The sequence below is a fragment of the Salminus brasiliensis genome, chromosome 2 (genome assembly GCF_030463535.1).
Source record: "Salminus brasiliensis chromosome 2, fSalBra1.hap2, whole genome shotgun sequence".
In the NCBI taxonomy this organism is placed as follows: domain Eukaryota; kingdom Metazoa; phylum Chordata; class Actinopteri; order Characiformes; family Bryconidae; genus Salminus; species Salminus brasiliensis.
This window is the reverse complement of record NC_132879.1, coordinates 51,964,198-51,984,138: the sequence shown is the minus strand read 5'-3', so window position 1 is coordinate 51,984,138 and position 19,941 is coordinate 51,964,198. Positions and strand designations below refer to the sequence as shown.

The 19,941-nt window shown below is 44.0% G+C and overlaps 1 protein-coding gene across 1 annotated transcript in view; it reads left to right on the top strand.

Annotated features, from left to right (window-relative positions):
- grip1 (glutamate receptor interacting protein 1) overlaps positions 1 to 19,941 on the top strand; it is a 396,612-nt gene that overhangs the window by 73,177 nt on the left and 303,494 nt on the right. The window lies entirely within an intron of this gene.

Sequence of the window (19,941 nt, the reverse complement as noted above, 5' to 3'; positions counted from 1 at the left end):
GCAATGCTTCTTTCAGTGTCTCCACCACACAAACTCCTTTTCCTCAGGATATCCTCATATTTACCAACGGATCAGCTCTCACAGGAGCCAGATAACCAGTTATTTCTCCAGTTTGTGTAGGAGTATAGTAGTAATTCCATTACAGCCCACCCCCTGCAAAGCTAATTCACTCCCAGTAGTGCTTTCATGACCTTTACAAAATTATGGAGAATTACAAGACCCATCTGTTTTCAGATAGAGTACCTCCAGGATCCGTCTCTCTGGAGGCTTTTCAGGTTTCCCTAGTGCCTCTCAGCTCACTTCTAAAACCGTTCATTTTTACACTTCAGTTGTGTTTATATGTTGGATTCAGTCTCATTATTAATTCTGATGACCAGTCCTGGACTGCTTCACCAACGGCGTTGTGCTGTGTGTCTTCATTGTACTATTTGTCCGATGTCTTTACAAATAAAGCCTTTGGCCAGGTGGACAGGCCTTTATGGAGAAGCTGATACCGTACACTTGCGGCCGATTTCTTTGTTAGCCGCACTGCCTGCTCTAGTTGATGATGATGATGATGATGATGGATGCAGAGAGACATGGCAGATGGAGGAAAAAAACAATGAACATTGATCTCCCAAAAGTGTCTCCCAGCCTACTTTGCAGTAATTGCCTTTAGAGTTTAACAGCACTTTGTTGGGGAAAACGGCAGCTTTTTGTTTTGCTTTTTTTCTTTTCTTCATGCACCACATTTAAGCCTTATTTACTTTCTGTATCCCTCATCTTCCTTCCCAGATGTGTTTGCCGGAGCATCTACTTGGCTTTCGCATTTTTAATATGTACACCCACAACTGATGTGGGTCAGAAACATTCAGAATTAAAAAGATGCTGTTGGGAAAAGTTGCAAAATGTAAGGCGGCAGCCGAAGGTACCATATAATACACCCTGATGGAGCACTTTATTAGAAACACTGCATGTACCTCTGCTCATTCCTGTAGTTATCTGATCAGCTTATCGTGCATAAATGTGATCTTGGTGGTTTTGAGCATGGCATGACTGCTGATGACTGCCAGATGGGCAGGTTTGAGCACTTGCAGATCATCTAGGACTTTCTTTAGGGTTTGTTCAGAATGGTATCCAGTCCGAGCAGATCGGTCAGACTGGTTAGAGTTAACAGACAGGCTACAGTGACTGGGCTACAACAGCAGAACACCGCTTCTGCTGTTCCGCTTCTGTCTGCCAAGACCAGAAAGCCGAGGCTGCCGTGGCTCGGGCTGCACAGGCTCGCCAACACTGGGCGGTTGGAGAAACGTAGCCTGCAGGTGATGGAGTCATAATTTGGTGCCAACAGCATGAATCCAGGGATCCAAACGACCTCATCTCAGCAGTCCAGGCTAGTAGAGGAGGTGGCGTAATGGTGTGAGGAATGCTTTTCTGGTGCGTTTTGGGTCCGCTGTTGCCCGCAGTGTTATTGTTGACCATGTGCATCCCTTCATGGCTACAGTTGACCCTTCCTCTAAAGGCTGCTTCCAGCACAATGATGCACCACGTCACAAACTGCTTCATGAACACGACGGTGTGTGCAGTGTTCTTCAGTGGATCTCCAACTCAACACATCTGAATCCAGCAGACCATCTTTGGGGTGGGGATGAACAGGAGATTTGCAGCATAAAAGAGCTCTTCTCGTTGTCTGTCCTCACTGACGTCTGATTACATCATCCTGTTGCAGAAGGAGACCAGGCTGCGGTTGGGTAATGTGTATTCACACCAAAACTTTCTACTGGCTTTTTCTTTTAATACTTTCAGAAACAGTCATGGTTACTTGGTGTAAATTCTCCAGCTGTTCTGTTTTGCAGTAGTAAACAGAGCCTGATGGAGACGCATGTTTAAATGCACTGCTCTTAATTTATTATTTTTTTTAAATAAATGATTTCTAAAGCCTTCCTTGTTCATCTTGCTCCAATACAGTGTTCAGACATTATTTTGATATTTATTTATTATTTTGATTTATTTTCCAGTTCATGTATTTATTTATATATATATATATATATGTGTGTGTGTGTGTGTGTGTGTGTGTGTGTATTTATATATATATATAAATGTGTGTGTGTGTGTGTGTGTGTGTGTGTGTATATATATATATATATATATATATATATATATATATATATATATATATATATATATATGTATCAGATATGTATATACACAGATATATATTATATATAATCAGATATATACACACACACTATATATATATATATATACACACACATACACATATATATATATATGTGTGTGTGTATGTGTGTATATATATATATATATATATATATATATATATATATATATATATATATATATATATATAAATAAATAATGTGTGTGTGTGTGTGTGTTTATATAGTGTAGGCTCCTTTCCCCCAAACTCTGAACCGTGACGGTCCACCTCAGTCCCTGGATGGGCAATACGCCCGATAAGACTCTCTCTTTAAGAGACCGAAAATCGTCAAATCCATGGCCTGACCTGCTGGCTTTGTGGAAATCCCTTCATGAATGACTAAACCTGATACTAGATATTTTTCTGCTTCTCTGTCAGATGGATAAGAGCAAGATGAAAGGAAATTATAGTCTGGATTTATACAAAGCGACCTTTGTGGAAGAGGACCTTGTCTGAGTGCGATGATGTGTTGTTCGAGGAGGATGTGATGGAGTGCTTTTTTTATGCTCAGATTAATCAGAAGGCATGCCCGCTTTGATGTTAGCCGCTTCAGGTGGAAAGGGCTCTAGATCTAAAGCAACCCATATTGAGGGAAAGAAGAAAAAAAAAAGGAAAGGAGTTCTTCAGATGAGAACCTGTGCTTCAGCACCTTGGCCCTGAAAGTCTCGTCTTTTGCTTGTGAAGGCTGTTGAACTGGACTGAGGTCTCTCCAGAGGTCCTCACTTTGTTGTATGTGGTGGTGAGAGAGAGAGAGGGAGAGAGAGAGAGATCAGCTGTGGTGCTTTGATGGAGATGAGGCTTAGACTACACGATTAAATAAGAGAATAAAGATGGACGTATCGAGAGCGAGAACCGTGACCTCCTGATAACCTTCTGTTAAAGGACTGGCGTTTTAATGGTGGGCTAGCTTGCTGCATTTGTTGGACCACTTGATTATAGTACTTGAAGCTTTTCATAGGTCTTCAGTGGTCATCTCAGAATATTGCCAGCTAACCAACTTGCTCTGAACCGTGGCCTCACTTGTTTTCTTTATAGCCGGATCCAAAAGATTACACCTGACCAACCAACACTCTAAAGGTATGTTACAGCTACCTTAGGACGTCCTGTCCTTCCTTTAGAGACGATGCACTGTTAGATTGGTAGCTGCTCACAAAGCAGTTCAACCTTGAGAAGGTCTTGGGATGTTAAGGGGGCTTGTTCTTAGTAACTGTCCTGCACCTTCAGACCCCAGTTTGATTGATTGGCGTGAGGCAGGCACATTCCTTGAATGACTTAAATGCTTTAAATATCTTGCGTTGGGGATAATGGAGGGGTGGGGGTGGGGGGCGGGGGCTACTCTAGCAGAACGCCCACTGGAGTTCTTTAGAGTGTACAACTATACTCAGTGAGGCGCTGGTAGCTGATTGGTCAGGTAGATGAGTCAGGCTGGGTTATGATATACATATTAAACACACTATGAAATGTTGGCCATCAAACATAACAATAAAGCTCATTGAATGCCTAATTATATAAATTAATTAGTAATTTATATATGATATTCCACACATTGGTGTTCTGTAGTGCTCCTGGTTTTTCAATATTGCCAGTAATGATATGGGGACAGTGGAAGGCCCTTACCTGAATAAATGTGCCGGTACTTTACCTCGAGTACATGTCCTAAGTAACATGACTTGCATTATAATACTGGCACACCATATGTCCAAATGTTTGTGGACACCCTTTCCAAGTAATGCAATCAGCTCCTTTAATGCCCACACATATCACGCCTGTCCAGTCCTTGTACAGAATCACTGCCAGTACAATAGGACTCTCTGGGGCAGATACACATGAACCTATTGGCCCCGTGTCTAATGCCAGGTGTGGGCTAGAGGGGTATAAAACCCCCCAGCATTGAGCTGTAACTGTTCTCTGGAATGATGGTGGTGCTCCATCTAATTCTTCTGGGATGAGTTGGGGATTGTGAGGCGGGGTGGCGATCATCCAACATCCCGACCTCACAAACTAAGCTCTTGTCGCTGAGTGCAATCAAATCCTCACCACAATGCTCTAAAATCTTTCTTACACGGTTCAGAGTAAGAAAGCCTTCTTCCCTGGACAGTAGAGACAGCTACTCCATCAAAAAAGTTTATTCAACTCTTTAATATTGTTGATTTCAGACGGAACAATAAATGAGCAGGTGTCCCAATACTTTTTTTTTTTTTTTTTAACAGACTGTAATGGAGATCATTGTTTATAAAGCTGAGCTGGCTGATCAATAAATGGAACCAGTTGGTTGAAGAATCTGTTGAAGAGCTAATCAGTGATTTACTACATGGAATGGTTCCGTTAATGTTTGGTAATGTGGTATAGCTTCATATTAGGGCTTTTAATACCATCCCACACACCTCAGCAGCAGAGCAGTGTTTAGGAGACGAGAGTTCCCGTATTAAGTGGATAATAGAGTTTAATTAAATGGTTGGGAGCAGTGGAAGAGGAAAAAGCAGGTTACATCACCATCGTATGTATTAGGGAGTACTTTGTGAGGCCTGAATTCTCTTTTGTGCAACCTCTCTCCATCACACACACACACACTCTCTCTCTCTCTCTCTCCCTCTCTCTTTCCTTTCATTTGCCACACTGCTTGCAGCGCTTCAGCTGTGATGCACTTGCCGCGCTCGATCCGTGAGCAGGAGTGTTTCGCTGCCTTTATCACCAAAATCAACTGAATTTCTATCCTCTTATTTGCATGCAGTGACATTTTCCTAGCTGGAACGCCCCTTTCAGCGGCGTTCACCTCGATCCGAGTGATATTCCATCAGTACATCCTCTTAAATGTTGAAATCACATCTGCGTTTGAGAAAAAGCTTTTTTATTCAATGTCAAAAGCCCCGTTTCCGGGATTTTCAGAGGTTAGTTCTGTCAGCGGCCCAGTTGGCGTGAAGATGAAGAATCTCTTTGGCCTATTCATGGTGTCATGGAAGCGTTTGACATGCTCACACCATGCAATTAAACTGCTCCTTTTTCCACAACTGGGATCGTGCATTGACAGTACGGTACAGCGCAGAAGTCCGAGACCACCCATCTGTTACGGAAAGTACACAGAAGCCTCAATTATCAAATCTAATGTCGTGTGTTTGAGCGTTCAGTGAGTGTTCAGTGAGTCCACCCGTCACCTTCATTACAGCGTCCCGCTCTCCTCTCCACTGCAGAGAAGTGCAGGGAGATGTTGCACACCTGCAAACGTCAGGATTAGAAGTCGGAGCATTTGCCGCCTCTCAACTGGCTGGCTGCCAACTATATGGTAATACAGGTAACTCTTAAGGGTAACCACCATCAACCCTCTGGAAAGTGCTGATGGTCGCCCACCTTTGCAGAAAGTCGGCACACCCCCCCCCCCACCTCCATCAACCCTCCCCTAATGTTGATCCTCCAAGTACCCTTCACCACCTTCATCCCCCTCCTACCTCTCCTTAAACCCCTCCTCTTCATCATCCTTTCCCCTCCCAATGTATATAAGGTCCTCCCGAAATAATATCCCTAATCAGACTGGATTGGATCAGTCCGGACTGTGTCGGACTGGACTGGAATGGACTGAACTTGATCAGACTAGACTGACCGTGATCAACTAAGCTGTGCATGTGAATAAAACTCCAACGCTGAAGATCCAGGATTCTCCTGACTCCTGAATCTGCCTCCTGTAGGCCGGATTTCTAACAGATCCCAAAGACGTTTGGTAACGTTGAGGGTTGGACACTGGGGTGGTCAATTCGTTGTTCTCATAAGATCAACAGCTTTAGCAGTTTCTCTGCTCAGATCTGATCTTCCATGTCCTTTCAGACCCACAGTGTTGAGTGGTCTCCTCACAAGGATGGACGGAAACACTTGTGGACTCACTCGCTTGCTCTTTTAAAGGTCTAACAGGTCTTGCTTGGTTGTTTGGGGGGGGGGGCTATAATATCTATATCTATAATATCGCCTCAGAACTATATCTCCTGCTCCTGCTGTGGGTTTGACTGCAAATAAACTGGCATTTGGCCTTTTGTACAGTTCTGCACAGTGCTGTAAGTGTAGAAGTGCTGCCAGGGTGTCTGTATGGGTACAGGCAGATATTTCATAGGTGTAACATGACCTCAAGGTGACCAGTTTTGGATGTAGTTAAGCAGCTCACTGGACCTTCACGTCACCCTTCAGACCGAAAGCTAAACCGCTTGCATTGAGGTTAGGTGTCAGACCTGGGTCATTCTTCTTGGTTTAGGCTTGAACAATTCTGACAAGAAAACAGACCAGTTGGATGTTTTGGAGGTCACCGAGATCAAGCCTTTCTAACCCAGTGTATACAATGTTATGGAGCCATAACATTAGCACCACCTGCCTGATTATTTTTTTTATCTCTCTCTCTCTCTCTCTCTCTGTATATATATATAATATTTATTTTGCACCATTTTTGGTAGGTACTGATCACTGCTTTCTAGGAACACCTCACAAGACCAGCCTAATGTTTTGATTCTGACCCTGACCTTCACAATCGGACCCTCAGGTTTCTATGCTTGCCCATTTTCTCACAGGAAACACCTTCAAGAAGCGACCGTTCAATTGCTGCCCAATATGTAGCCACTGTAGCTGAAGATAATCAATGTTTTTCACTTCACCTGTCACTACTGTCTCACTGGTACTAATGTTATGGCTGATCAGTGTACCGCCAGTTGTAATGGAGACCCTTCAAATCTCTCTCTCCCTCCATCCGTATCTGTCTTTGGCTCTTCCTCTCTTCCGCATGCTCTCTAGAGGCCTGGTCAAGTGGCTGTTGAGTATGTTTTTACGGGCATGGTGGAGTGTGTGTAAGTTGGGTTGGCTTGGGCTGTTAAATGCCATTACCAGGCAGACACCGTCCCATCTGTGAGCTAATGGAGGCACCGAGGGCTGAGGAGGAGCTCTCCATGCTGAAAATGGGCCCGTTTCCCTCCTCCATCTGCTCCATCACACTTTAGTGGAGAGCCAGAAAGAGAAAGAGCGAGAAGGTCGAGAGAGACGCCGGGTATGTTTGAGAGAGAGGTGCGTGAAGTCCTGTCAACAAACTTGGGATCAAAGCAATTAATGAAAGACGCTACAGAGGGAAATTGGGGACACTGTGTGCATGTAAATCCATCTCCCGTCAGTGAGCTCTGTAAACAAAGCTCACGGCCCGCCTTCGTTCGTGGTTTTCAGACTTGTCCCTCATTTTCTCCCGGGATATTAGTTGAAACCCAACTCTGAAGGCACTAGGGTTGGCACTATTCGCTTATTTCACACTGATATAGATACAACCGATACAGATCCGATCACTCGGACCCCCTCAGGAGGTGGTCTGGTCTGAGACATGGCCATGGAGCCACATGTTACAGCAGTGTAACCGGTCAGTCACTCTAAGACTTATTCAGCAACCCCTCCCAGACACCTACTGACTAGATTTGACTGATAATTCAGATCAACATCGGATTCAGATCAGCCATAACATTAAACCACCCGCCTGATATTTTGTAGGCCCCCCTCGTGCTGCCAAAACAGCTCTGACCTATTAAGGCATGGACTCCACAAAACCTCCGAAGGTGTCCTGTGGGGTCTGGCACCAACACATTAGCAGCAGACCCTTTAAGTCCTGTCCAGGGGGGCTAGCCTTCGCTCCCCATGCATGTTACTGAGGCTTTGGATTCCATGACCCTGTTGCTGGTTCACTGGTTGTCTTTCGTTGGGCCATGGTTGGAAGGCACTGTCCAGTTTTACACACTCTGTGTTCTCAAAGGATGCTTTCCCAGCAGGCCTGAAGCCATGCAACATATAAAACTCATAACTGACCCCACCAGCTGCCCTTTACATTGACCCATTAAAGTAATGATTTGGCAAAAAATGCATTACTATGATTTATCACTTACCCCAGATCCAGTCAGTCAGTCAACACGTTTAATATCCGAAGTTAGCTTATTTGATCTGTTGTGGAAGATGCTAGGCTAATGTTGCTAACAAACCCTGGACTCCGGCGGTCACCGATCTCATTTATGCAAATACAGGCCCAAAATCGTCTCGTAATCTGCTCAGAACGCATCCAGATCTTCATTTGTTTTGTGCAGTGTGACCTAGTGGTTGGTGTGGCGCAACAGATAACACCACTACCTGCCACTGAGCTACCACACCATGTGGGAGACTGGGGTTCGATTCCCGGTCTGGGTGACTATGCTGCGCTACACCAATAAGGGTCCTTGGGCAAGACTCCTAAGACTACACTGACCCACCTGTAACACGAGTTACCTTGTAAGTCGCTCTGGATAAGAGTGTCTGCTAAATGCCATAAAATGTAAATGTAAATGTAAATGTAGAACATGTCCAGACATGATGATGTGCTAAGCACTTGTTAGCTGAAGCTACTTGTTGGGACAAACTTTCCATTGTGGATTGCTCTGACGTTATGTTAGCAGTCCCGGTGCATGTAAGCACATTAATCACTTTGTCACCCCTGTCTCAAACCATTGCATGTCAGCGTGTGGCATGTTGTCTTATGGCGGCATGCTATTGTGGATTGATTGATGAAACCAACTATGGAGCTGAAAAGAACCTGTCCCCAAGAACAGCATGTCAACTAATATCTCAGAGCCCCTTCTGCACAGCTCGATCAGCACACTGTCAGTAAATTGATGTTTTCCACGTGGGAAATTCGCAGGAGGTGAACTAAGTTGCAGGGATGCCCCAGAGAAACATTCCCCATTGATTTGCTGCTGTTAAATCAAACTGAACTTGGAAAAGCCAGTATAACCTACTTATTGGACTGGTGTCTTAATCCCAGTATGGGCCGTAATCGCGTTACTCTGTGCGTGCAGATGCAGCCATTGAGGCTGGGATTTAACCTGCCCACGTTCTGCAGCAAATCACTGCTGTGTGGCCTCTCTGTGTGTATGTGTTTAGAGTAGAGTGGTCTTGTTGACTCGATTACACTTGATTTTTAAAAAATGCCATAACATTAAAACCACCTGCTTAATATTTTCTAGGTCCCCCTCGTGCCACCAAAACAGCTCTGACCTATTGAGGCATGGACTCCACAAAACCTCTGAAGATGTCTTGTGGTATCTGGCACCAACACGTTAGCAGCAGACCCTTTAAGTCCTGTCAAGGTGGGCTAGCCTTCACTCCCCATGCACATCCCTGAGGCTTTGTTTCCCATGACCCTGTTGCAGGTTCACTGGTTGTCTTTCCAAGGAGCCTTTTTGGTAGGGACTGACCACTGCATACCGGGAACACCTTACGAGACCTGCCTGATGTTCTGACCCAGTTTTCTGGCTCCGTCATGATAAAGTGCCTCGGGTTCTCAGGCTTGCCCATTTTCCCTGCCTTCAGGCCTTCAGGAACTGACTAGTATGTATATCCCACCCCTTGACAGATGCCACTGCAGCAAGATAATCCCTGTTATTCGCTTCACCCGGCAGTGGTTTAAATGTTTATTCATCAGCAGATAAAATATTGCATATCTGCATCAGCCCCAAATTCTCAGATCACTGCAGTCGCTATCAATGTACCTTCTCTATGAATCAGCAGTTATTATTTGTCAGTTTGCCTGATGATTAAATTGTTCTACGCTAGTGGCAGCGCTGGTTTGGCAGAAGCCTGTCATTTCAAGTCTGACAGAAGCTCTGATCTCTACGGGTTGGGCCGCCATGTGTCCTGAGCTGCTACTGGCAGCAGTAGTGGCTCGGCTTCGCTTGAAATAATTCCCCAGGGCGGCGGGTAGGAGGATTCGCGACACCTCCCGCGGGCGCCCGTTCAGTGTGGGAGCCTTGTGCTCTGGTGTTACTGCAAACAAACTCCCACTGAATTATCACTGCTCCAAGGACCCGGGGGACGGGCTCTAATGTGGGCTTTCTTAGAGTGTGGGAACGGAATTGTGGGTTTGGGAGGAAATGGTAATGCAGGCTCTTGTCTTTCAGCTTGACAAAATACCACTTACTTGTGAAGGCTAAGCTCATTTCATAAACCTCTCTGCAGGTGAATAACGTACTTGGAGGTCAGTCTGGTTTCTGGATATTGGATTGGATCTTGGGCATTTATTTATTTATTTATTATTTATTTTTTTGGTCTTTTTAAATTCGTAATCTAATAGATCAGAAATAGTGGCTTGGTAGGTGGTCTTTTCAATGGTCAGGACCCCAGAGTACAACCCCAGAGCAGGTGGTTTTTGGGTGGTGGGTGATTCTCAGCATTGCAGTGACCCTAACATGGTGGTGTTAAGCTGGTACAAGTGAACCAGACACAGCAGTGCTGCTGGGGTTTTTAAACACTGTGTCCACTCACTGTCCACTCTATTAGACACCCCTACCTAGTTGGTCCACCTTGTAGATGAAAAGTCAGGGACAGAAGTTTGTGTTGGTCATCCTCTAGTCCTTTATGCCTACTTTTTAGTACTCTGGCATACTGTAGGTGTTCCTCTGAGACTTGCTGAATATTTTCTAGGTCCCCCTCGTGCCACCAAAACAGCTCTGACCTATTGAGGCATGGACTCCACAAAACCTCTGAAGATGTCTTGTGGTATCTGGCACCAACACATTAGCAGCCAACCCTTTAAAATCTGTCAAGGTGGGCTAGCCTTCACTCCCCATGCACATCCCCATGGTCTTTTCACCCTGTTCTTCAATGGTCAGGACCCCAGAGTACTACCCCAGAGCAGGTGGTTTTTGGATGGTGGGTCATTCTCAGCACTGCAGTGACCCTAATATGGTGGTGTTAAGCTGGTACAAGTGAACCGGACACAGCAGAGCTGCTGAGGTTTTTAAACACTGTGTCCACTCACTGTCCACTCTATTAGACACTCCTCCCTAGTTGGTCCCTTTTTTATTATGTGGGCCAGCATCACATTGACTGATGCTGGAGAGGGAAGACCGTCCAACCCACCTAGAAAGAGCAGTTATGCCAGTTATGCTCTCTTGGACTCTCAACCATGGATGACATTGGCATTGCTGGTGATTGGACCTGTGATCTCCAGACTTCACTGCTTGTGATTTCTCATAGAATTGTGAATGTCGGGATGCAAGTATCTCAGCACATCTCAGCAGGGCTATATATATAATGTATGCAGTTGTGTGAAACACGTTTGTTGTGCCTGGGCTCCACTGTGGGATAATCGGGCTGATTTCAGACTGGTCTCGAACGATTATCTTCTCAGATTATCCTCTGGCGTGGGGTGTGAGTAATCCAATCTTTATTCCTCCAATCTGCCGCCTGTTAAATATTTACGGCTCAGCATCCTGTAGTTTAGGGGGAAGGCCAAGTCTCTTATGTGAAATACATCACACTTGTTCACATCATGCTTGAAAGTTCGTTAACTAGTTAAAATCGAGCTGACTCTCTTCACACACTGCTGAAACTTGACCAGCGCAGTAGTCTGAGCATTACTGGTGTCCACCATACTTGTAAAACCCGCATCACATTCACCCGCTATAAACCAGTTATTACACATCAATAGACCAACAACCACAGATATCAGTCCAGAGTGTGTACCACTACACACACACACACACACACACTTACAGGAAGTGATCAGACTGCAGTGTTCTTAAAGGAGCTGGGAGCTGATTGGGTAGGGAGGAGAATCAGACTGAATTATAAGATATTAAACACTATAAAATTCACTTCATTTTAAGAAAAGTCTCGACTAAACTAGATCAGAATGTCTGATAATAGAAACCGAGACTAAAAATAAAGGGATTTACTGAACAGATTAATCAGCAGCTTGTCTGATCTAAACTGTGAGACTGTTATTTATACAAACACAAAGTGATCACCAAGATCAGATCTGAATCGGCTGACACTCGGTATTAAGAGACTCAGATCGGATCAGGGAGACAAAATAACCTGACCGAGACTAGGGATGCACCGATCCAGCTTTTTCAGTTCTGATACCAATACATAAACTTTACATATCGGTCGATACCCGATACCAGTCCGATACCATTGCTGAATTAATAAACTGTATACCTCACCATGTGAGACTTAAAGAGACTTAAAGCATCAGGATTGACTTCAACATTACTTTATAGAATATAACAAATTAACACATAGATATAAATGTACTAAATTGCTATTTGTCAATCATTTATTTGCACATTTAGTGCAGGCTCACACCAACAAATTCAAGTGAAAAGATCGGTTTCATGGATCGGCCTAATTATCCAATACCCAAACCTGCTAAGTTTGTTAATATTGGGACCAATATCCGATCCTAATATCGGATTGTAGCATCCCTAAGCGAGACATCCCTAGTGCGAGGTTCTCAGATACTGACCTCTAAATATTCACCTTAGCCTTAGGTAAATGTGCTTTCCCAGTTTAGGGCACCTTTAAAGATGGTAAAAATCTGATAATGTGGGCCAGGGGTTAGACGTATTGGATTGGTAATGGTCTAAATTTTGGACAGATGTTTCTGTAAATCTACACGGCCTTTTAAAGAGGCAACATTCTACTGATGTCAAAAGCATTGCTAAGGCTAATATAATTTAATAGCAAACTCAAAATTGGCTCAGTAAGCAGTCTTACTGTTTCTTGTACAGGTCTCGTTCTCCCTCGCTTGCTCTCTCTTTCTCTCGCTCTCCCCCACACTCTCTGTAGACCTGCAGATTAACCCAAACTTTTGAAGAGGAAATGTTCTGCTCATTGCCGTCTATGAACTAGAAAATTACCAATCGAGGTAGAGAGAGTAGGTGGAGAGAGTAGGAAGAGAGAGAGAGAGAATGAATGAGCTGGAGGATGAGAGTGCTTTAACGCCACGCTTGCACTTTCCACAAAAAGACACCCACCACTCTGCAGCCTGTGCCGTTCAAGGCGACCCGGCCTCGGTTACAAAGAGAATCCTTAAGCCCTGACTGTTTGGCTCAGTGTCTCTGTCTGCCAAGTCGCAGCATTTATCAGTTGGGAAACTGTCCATAAAGTTCGTTAACCTCCTCCTTGGCTCTCCGCGGCCGGAGCCCGAGCGAGGATAATGAGTTTTGCGGGGCTGCCAGGCTCTTGTGCAGTGAGATAAGGGCCTGAGTTTTGTTCCTCTCTGGAAGATGCGTCCCGGACCCCTCTGACCCGTGCCAGCCTGAGGAGGGACAGATAGCCTCTCTCCAGCGCTGTGCTCGTCGGAGGCACAAATTGCCAGCACCGTGGAGCCGGCTCCGCGAGGCCCTGCTTCAGGCACTCTGCCACCTGCACCTGGCTGGAGAGGGAGGTAGGAGGAGAGACTTTCTACAAGTGACCTCCGCTACTGTTGGACTGGGCTACCAGCTTTTAAATGAGCAGTAATTGCTTAGGTCTGGGAAAGGGGAACACACCTGCCAGGATAGCAGGGCCTGGCGGTTTTGTAGGAATAGGCGGGGTTGTTAGATTAGATGGATAAACTCCTGTGGTCTGAACTCCTCCTCTGAGTATATTATTATTTTTTGTAATGTTTTTTTCTTCTTCCCAGTTTAATCACTGCCATTTGCCACCTGTTGACAGTTACTCCCCTGTTACCCAGCTGGGAGGATGGAGGATGGCACATACCTCATCAGAGACTCCAGTGGATGATTTTTGAACTGCAGATTGAAGTACTGGAGACCTCTAACTGCCAACCGTATATCTAGTATCCAGAGTATCAATGTGAGGTTCCAATGCAGGACAGTTTCGCAACGGGCAGTAGGGTAGCGGAGAGCCGGGTTGGGCGGTGCGAGGACAGAACAGTCGGAACAGGGCATCTTGATACATGGGAAAGAGACGAAAAGAAAGGAGGGAAAAACAAACAGGTTTGGAGGATGGTGGCAAATATTGGTGAGATAACACAGATGGAGAGTCTGGCCCAGGGGGTAGGCAGGCAGCAGCACCCAACCATGAATGGACTCGCACCAGCATCGCGCAGACAGCCAGGGGCAGCTCAGGATGGGTGAGAGAGAGAAAGCAATGTAGACAAAATGCCATGTTAATAAAAACAGCGAGTTCTGTACCCTCAGGATGCCAGTGAAGGTCTTGGACACTAACGCAACCAGCTTGGAGATCCTGCAAAAGCTATACTTTAAAGATGCATGAGCAGGTCGAACTGTTACGTGTTTATCTTCCAGCTTCATCTGCTGAACAGCTCTTTTCTTCGTCCAGGTCCCTGATCAATTCTCTGTGAGTCATCTGATTTACTGGCTCCTACAACTTCAGCTTTACAGGATTTGGTTGCCTGAGCGTAGTGCTGTGGATCACCTTGGCCATGTTAAAAGTCAGCTTTGGAGCTGCCATTACACAACACTGCGGCGTTAGTCGGCCGCGGCCGCGGCCTGGCCCTGCTCCTGCTGCAGGCTGTCAGCTTTGCGCTTGCTTTGCGCTCGGCGTCTTGGGCGTGACAAATCGCTCCTTTGGAGGGAGGGAAATGATGATGTGTGAAGCCCACACAAGCAGGTTACACAACCGCTTAAGAAGCCAGGATGGCAGCGGGCTGCCCATGACACATGTGCTCACTCTCCCATGAGGATGAGCTTATGCATTATAGGAGAACGCTGCAGCACGCCAGCCTGCAGTAGGCATTTCAGTCACGCTATGACACAGCGTATGTGTATGTATACGTACAGCATGTGTACACAAGGCTAATTATTGCGTTGAAAGCTACAGATGTGCAAATGAAAGCCAGATTAATTCAGTTTTTATGCTTTTCCAAACTCATATTTTTTATTATAGGCTCTGATTAACGAAGACGTTCATCTGAGCACAATCACAACGTAGTAATATGATATTATTGTGGCATTTCGTCTAGATTGCTTAGCTCTTCTTGGCAGGCAGCAGGCTAAATAACCCTTATGTAATTGCTGCAGCATGCACTCTCCTTATTGAATTCAGTCATTTTCATCAGCCTATTTCAAACACTTTTACTTATAAATGCATACTGGGAGATGCTAGTGACCCGTTTCCCCCTCGATCTCATGATAAATATCCGAAAATTGAAATATAAGCTTGTATCTATATGATATTTGATGTGTTTTATTTATATATTTAGTCAGTTTCACATTACTGTGATCATTTATAAAGTCATGTGTTAGGTTTAAGTGTCCGGTGGACCAAGTCTGCAGCTGTGGAAAATGAAATTAGGGTTAAGATTTTGGATTGATTTATGGGTTAGGTTGATTCGGGGTTAGGGTTTAGGGTTGATTTTAAGGGTATAGGTTAGGGTTAGGATTTAGGATTTAGGGTTGATTTAGGGTTTGGATTTAGAGTTAATTTAAGGGTAAGGTTAGGGTTAGGCTTTAGGGTTGATTTTAAGGGTAAGGTTAGGATTTAGGGTTGATTTAAGGGTAAAGTTAAGGTTAGGATTTCGGGTTGATTTATGGGTAAAGTTAGGATTTAGGGTTGATTTTAAAGGTAAGGTTAGGGTTTGGATTTAGGGTTGATTTTAAAGGTAAGGTTAGGCTTAGGATTTAGGGTTGATTTTAAAGGTAAGGTTAGGGTTAGGATTTAGGGTTGATTTTAAAGGTAAGGTTAGGGTTAGGATTTAGGGTTGATTTAAGGGTAAGGTTAGGATTAGAATGTAGGGTTGATTCAGGGTTAGGGTTATGGGTTGATTTAAGGTTAAGGTTTTAGGGTTTATGTTTAACTGTTTTTGTAGATCAATCTGTGTTGGGTTTAAATGCCCGGTCGATACTGACCCAAAGTCTACAGCTGTGGAAAACTGAAGAGCCATTTCATTCCAGTCGTTCCATCAAACAAAGCTGAGCTATTTCTTCACCAGGAATGGCATAACGTCACCCAACAGCAATGTGAAAGACGGGTGGAGGGCATGCCAAGACATAAAAGCTGTGATTGAGAGAATTCAGAAATCACTATTTAGTGAAATAACCAGAGTTTAAATATGAAGGAATGCTTGACTTGGATGGTCTACTGTAAGACTGTCTTTTAGATGCTCCCCTGATATTAAGCTAAATGTTGAATGTAAAGGATTGTGTATTGATGGTAACCCTCCACCTAACCTTTAACTTAAACTTAGGTTTAGGTTTTAGATTAAGGTTAGGGTTAATATTTTGGATTGATTTATGGTTAAGGTTAGGGTTATGGTTTAGGGTTGATTTAAGGTTAGGGTTAGGATTTAGAGTTAATTTAAGGGTAAGGTTAGGGTTATGGTTTAGGGTTGATTTAAGGTTAGGGTTAGGATTTAGAGTTAATTTAAGGGTAAGGTTAGGGTTAGCCTTAGCCTTAAGGCTAATTTAAGGGTAAAGTTAGGGGTTGGGGTTTAGGGTTGATTTAAGGGTAAGGTTAGGCTTTAGGGTTAATTTAAGGGTATGGTTAGGGTTAGGATTTAGGATTTATTTAAGGTTAGGGTTAGGCTTTAGGGTTAATTTAAGGGTATGGTTAGGGTTACGATTTAGGAGTTATTTAAGGCTAGGGTTAGGATTTAGAGTTAATTTAAGGGTAATGGTAGGTTTAGGGTTGATTTAAGAGGTTGGTTAGGATTTAGGGTTAATTAAGGGGTAAGGTTAGGGTTAGCCTTAGCCTTAAGGCTAATTTAAGGGTAAGGTAGGGTTTAGAGTTAATTTAAGGGTAATGGTAGGTTTAGGGTTGATTTAAGAGGTTGGTTAGGATTTAGGGTTAATTAAGGGGTAAGGTTAGGGTTAGCCTTAGCCTTAAGGCTAATTTAAGGGTAAGGTAGGGTTTAGAGTTGATTTAAGGGTAAGGTTAGGGTTTAGGATTGATTTAAGGGTAAGGTTAGGGTTTAGGATTGATTTAAGGCTAAGGTTAGGATTTAGGGTCAATTGAAGGTTTTCTCTGGAGCTGTTCATACAAACAGTTGTGAAAGTAGTGAAACAACCATGCATTTAGGGGTTGAAAGCCCACATCCTGCATTTGTACTGTATTTAAATTTTTCATTGGGTTTGAGGTCCACTGTTATGTCCCGTGATTCATTTTTACTTCATTTTGCAACCTTTATTTATCCTATACTTTTAAACAGGCTGTTTTTCTTCCTGTCTATATAAAGTGAGGTCTGTACTGATTGGCTGCCCTGTTTTGTGCCTCATTAACAAATACATCTGCACTCTGCAACACTCCTGAGACCTGCAATATGATGAGCGGAGCTAAACTGGTATAGGCTCAGTAGGCAGAGACATGCAGGGCCACCATATGAAGGAGGGGGGGGGGGGGGTGGTTAGCCGGTGACTGACAGGGGCCCTAAAATGTATTAATTAAGTATTATGGTGAAGTTAGAGTCGTGAGACCCAGTGTTGTAGCTTTTCATGCGGCCTAAAATCCCAGTTTTTGATAGTCTTGGGAGTCATATATTTTAAAGAACAGTAAGGGGAATTTAGTTTTTGATGATGTGGGCCCTTTAAGTATGATTTTTTTTTTTGCTTTTTCTGGTGCACTGCCGCTGATTGTTGAATCCGCACTGCATTTGCCTCTGATGTACTTATTTAACGCTACATGTGAAAAGCAATTAACTTCACAAAGCCTGAGGGGCCCGGCTCTGGACAGCTCCCTCCCAGCCTCTCATCTCCCTCTCTGCAGATACAGATTTGTCTTTCACGCTGCCCGCCGCCTCCCTGCGCTGAGTCAGTTTAATGCTGCCGCCTGTGTTCGCAGGCCGTCATGCCGCTGTGCCCCCTTTTTCTGATGAGCTGCTGAGTTTGATGGGCAGGCGAGGAGCTGCTGAACCCGGGCCACTGGCTTAAAGCACGAGCTTGGTGCACAAGTTAGCTTTTTCGTCTCGGAAAAAAAAAAAAAAAAAAAAAAAAAAAAAAAAAAAAAAAATATATATATATATATATATATATATATATATATATATATATATATATATATATAAAATTATTATTATTACTATTAAATATAGGATCTAGGAATAGACCCCGGCCTAAAATTGTACTAAACCTGATGTGTTGTCCCGTGGTCATTTTTCTGTTTAATGAATGGCCCTAGACCCTTTGAATTGCTAGGCTGTTAAGAAGGTGGAATCTGAATAGCGTCACGAGGGTTAAGTAAGCCACACAAGTGGCACACTAGTTTAGTATCTTAAAGAACCATGTTTGCAACGGAGGTGTGTGTGTGTGTATGTTTCATTTAGTAAAGTTTGTTTACATTGAAAGATGGTTCTTTTAGCCTTTAAAAGAGGCTCCAAGATCTCTATATGGAACAAAAGGTGGTTCTACAGTGGCATTGCTGAAAGCACCTTTTCTAGCACCTATATTTCAAAGAGTGAACTACTGCCAAAACAACTTTAACTCCCTAGACCCCGTAGTCCACGTTCTTCACTTCCAGAACGCGTTGATGTTATTATTAAAATCAATTTTATAGGCCCTAAAATAGAACCCAGTGGGACTCCCCATTGATCAATCAAACTGCTACCAAAAAAAACACCATTTTCTGATTAAGGATTAATAACTGTGTAATAATTTTGTAATACATGTGCAGCTGTTGGTTAACCCCTTAACCACTGGGTTTAATATTATAGTTATTAATCCTTATGCAAAAACAATTGTAAATTTCTAAATTGTAAATTTCTTTATTCTGCCTTTATTTTTGAGCGTACTCCTGCCAAAGCAACTTAACTCCTTACACCCTGTAGTCCACACTACTTCTCTACCTTCATAACTACTATAAATAATTGTAGAAGTTTAATAGGCCCTAACATAGAACCTGGTGGGATTCCACAATACAGTTTAAACTGCTACAAACAAAAATCACAGTACTTTCTGCATAAGGATTAATAACAGCATAATAAACCAAGGGGTTAAACCAAGGGGTTAAACCAAGGGGTTAAACCAAGGGGTTAAACCAAGGGGTTAAACAAGGGGTTAAACAAGGGGTTAAACACCACCTGTGCAAAGCTTTGTATGTCCAACATGGCTTGACTGAGCAGCTTGGGAAGGGAGCGGCTTTCATGAAAGGCATGCTTGTCCCTCTTAGGACAGGTGAGAGGGGGCAACATTGCATTCCTATGTAGTGAAGGAGAGGGCAGGTGGGGGGTGGAGTCCAGCTATGGCGATGGAGTGGATGCTTCTCTCATGGGATGGATGCAGGTGTGTGTGTGTGTGTGTGTGTGCTATCTCTGAGCACCCAGATCAGCCTGAACACGGTTATCAGTCCGGGGCAGAAAAGGCACCACACTCAGGCAGGTAGAGCCACGCGTCTCTGATGACTGCGGGAGGAAGAGCTACGTCACCCTCCCGCTGCTGAGGTTGTGGTCGCGGGCAGCGGTGGTCAAACTCAGTAGAGAATTTGAGTAACTCGTCAAAGAGTAGGTCTGAAATACTCTTTAGTAGAATCCAGGTGGGGTGCAGGAAGGCACTTACTTACATTCATTATACTGTGTAGGCTTTGGTATGGGATGGTATACGTATTAGCATTTGTAGACACCTATTGAGGACAAAAGTATTGGGACACCTGCTCATTCATTGTTTCTTCTGAAATCATGGAAAATCAAAAGAGCTTATTCTGCTTATTTGTTGGAGTAGCTATCTCTAGTGTCCAGGGAAAAGGCTTTGAGAAGAATTGCTGTGAGGATTTGATTGCATTCAGCGACGAGCAGCGACGCCACCCCAACAGCTCACCCCCCTTTATACCCCTCTCTAGCTCACACCTGGCATTAGGCAGCAGCATGGTCCCAGTAGGTTCATGTTTATCTGCTATTCTATTGTCAGTACTTCTCTACAGGGACTCGACAAGCTTATGTGTGTGCATTTGCACATCTGTGTCAGCAATGGGTGTCAATTAAAGTAGTCTGCATTGCAAAAGCATTCATTAGATGGGGTGTCCGCAAACATTTG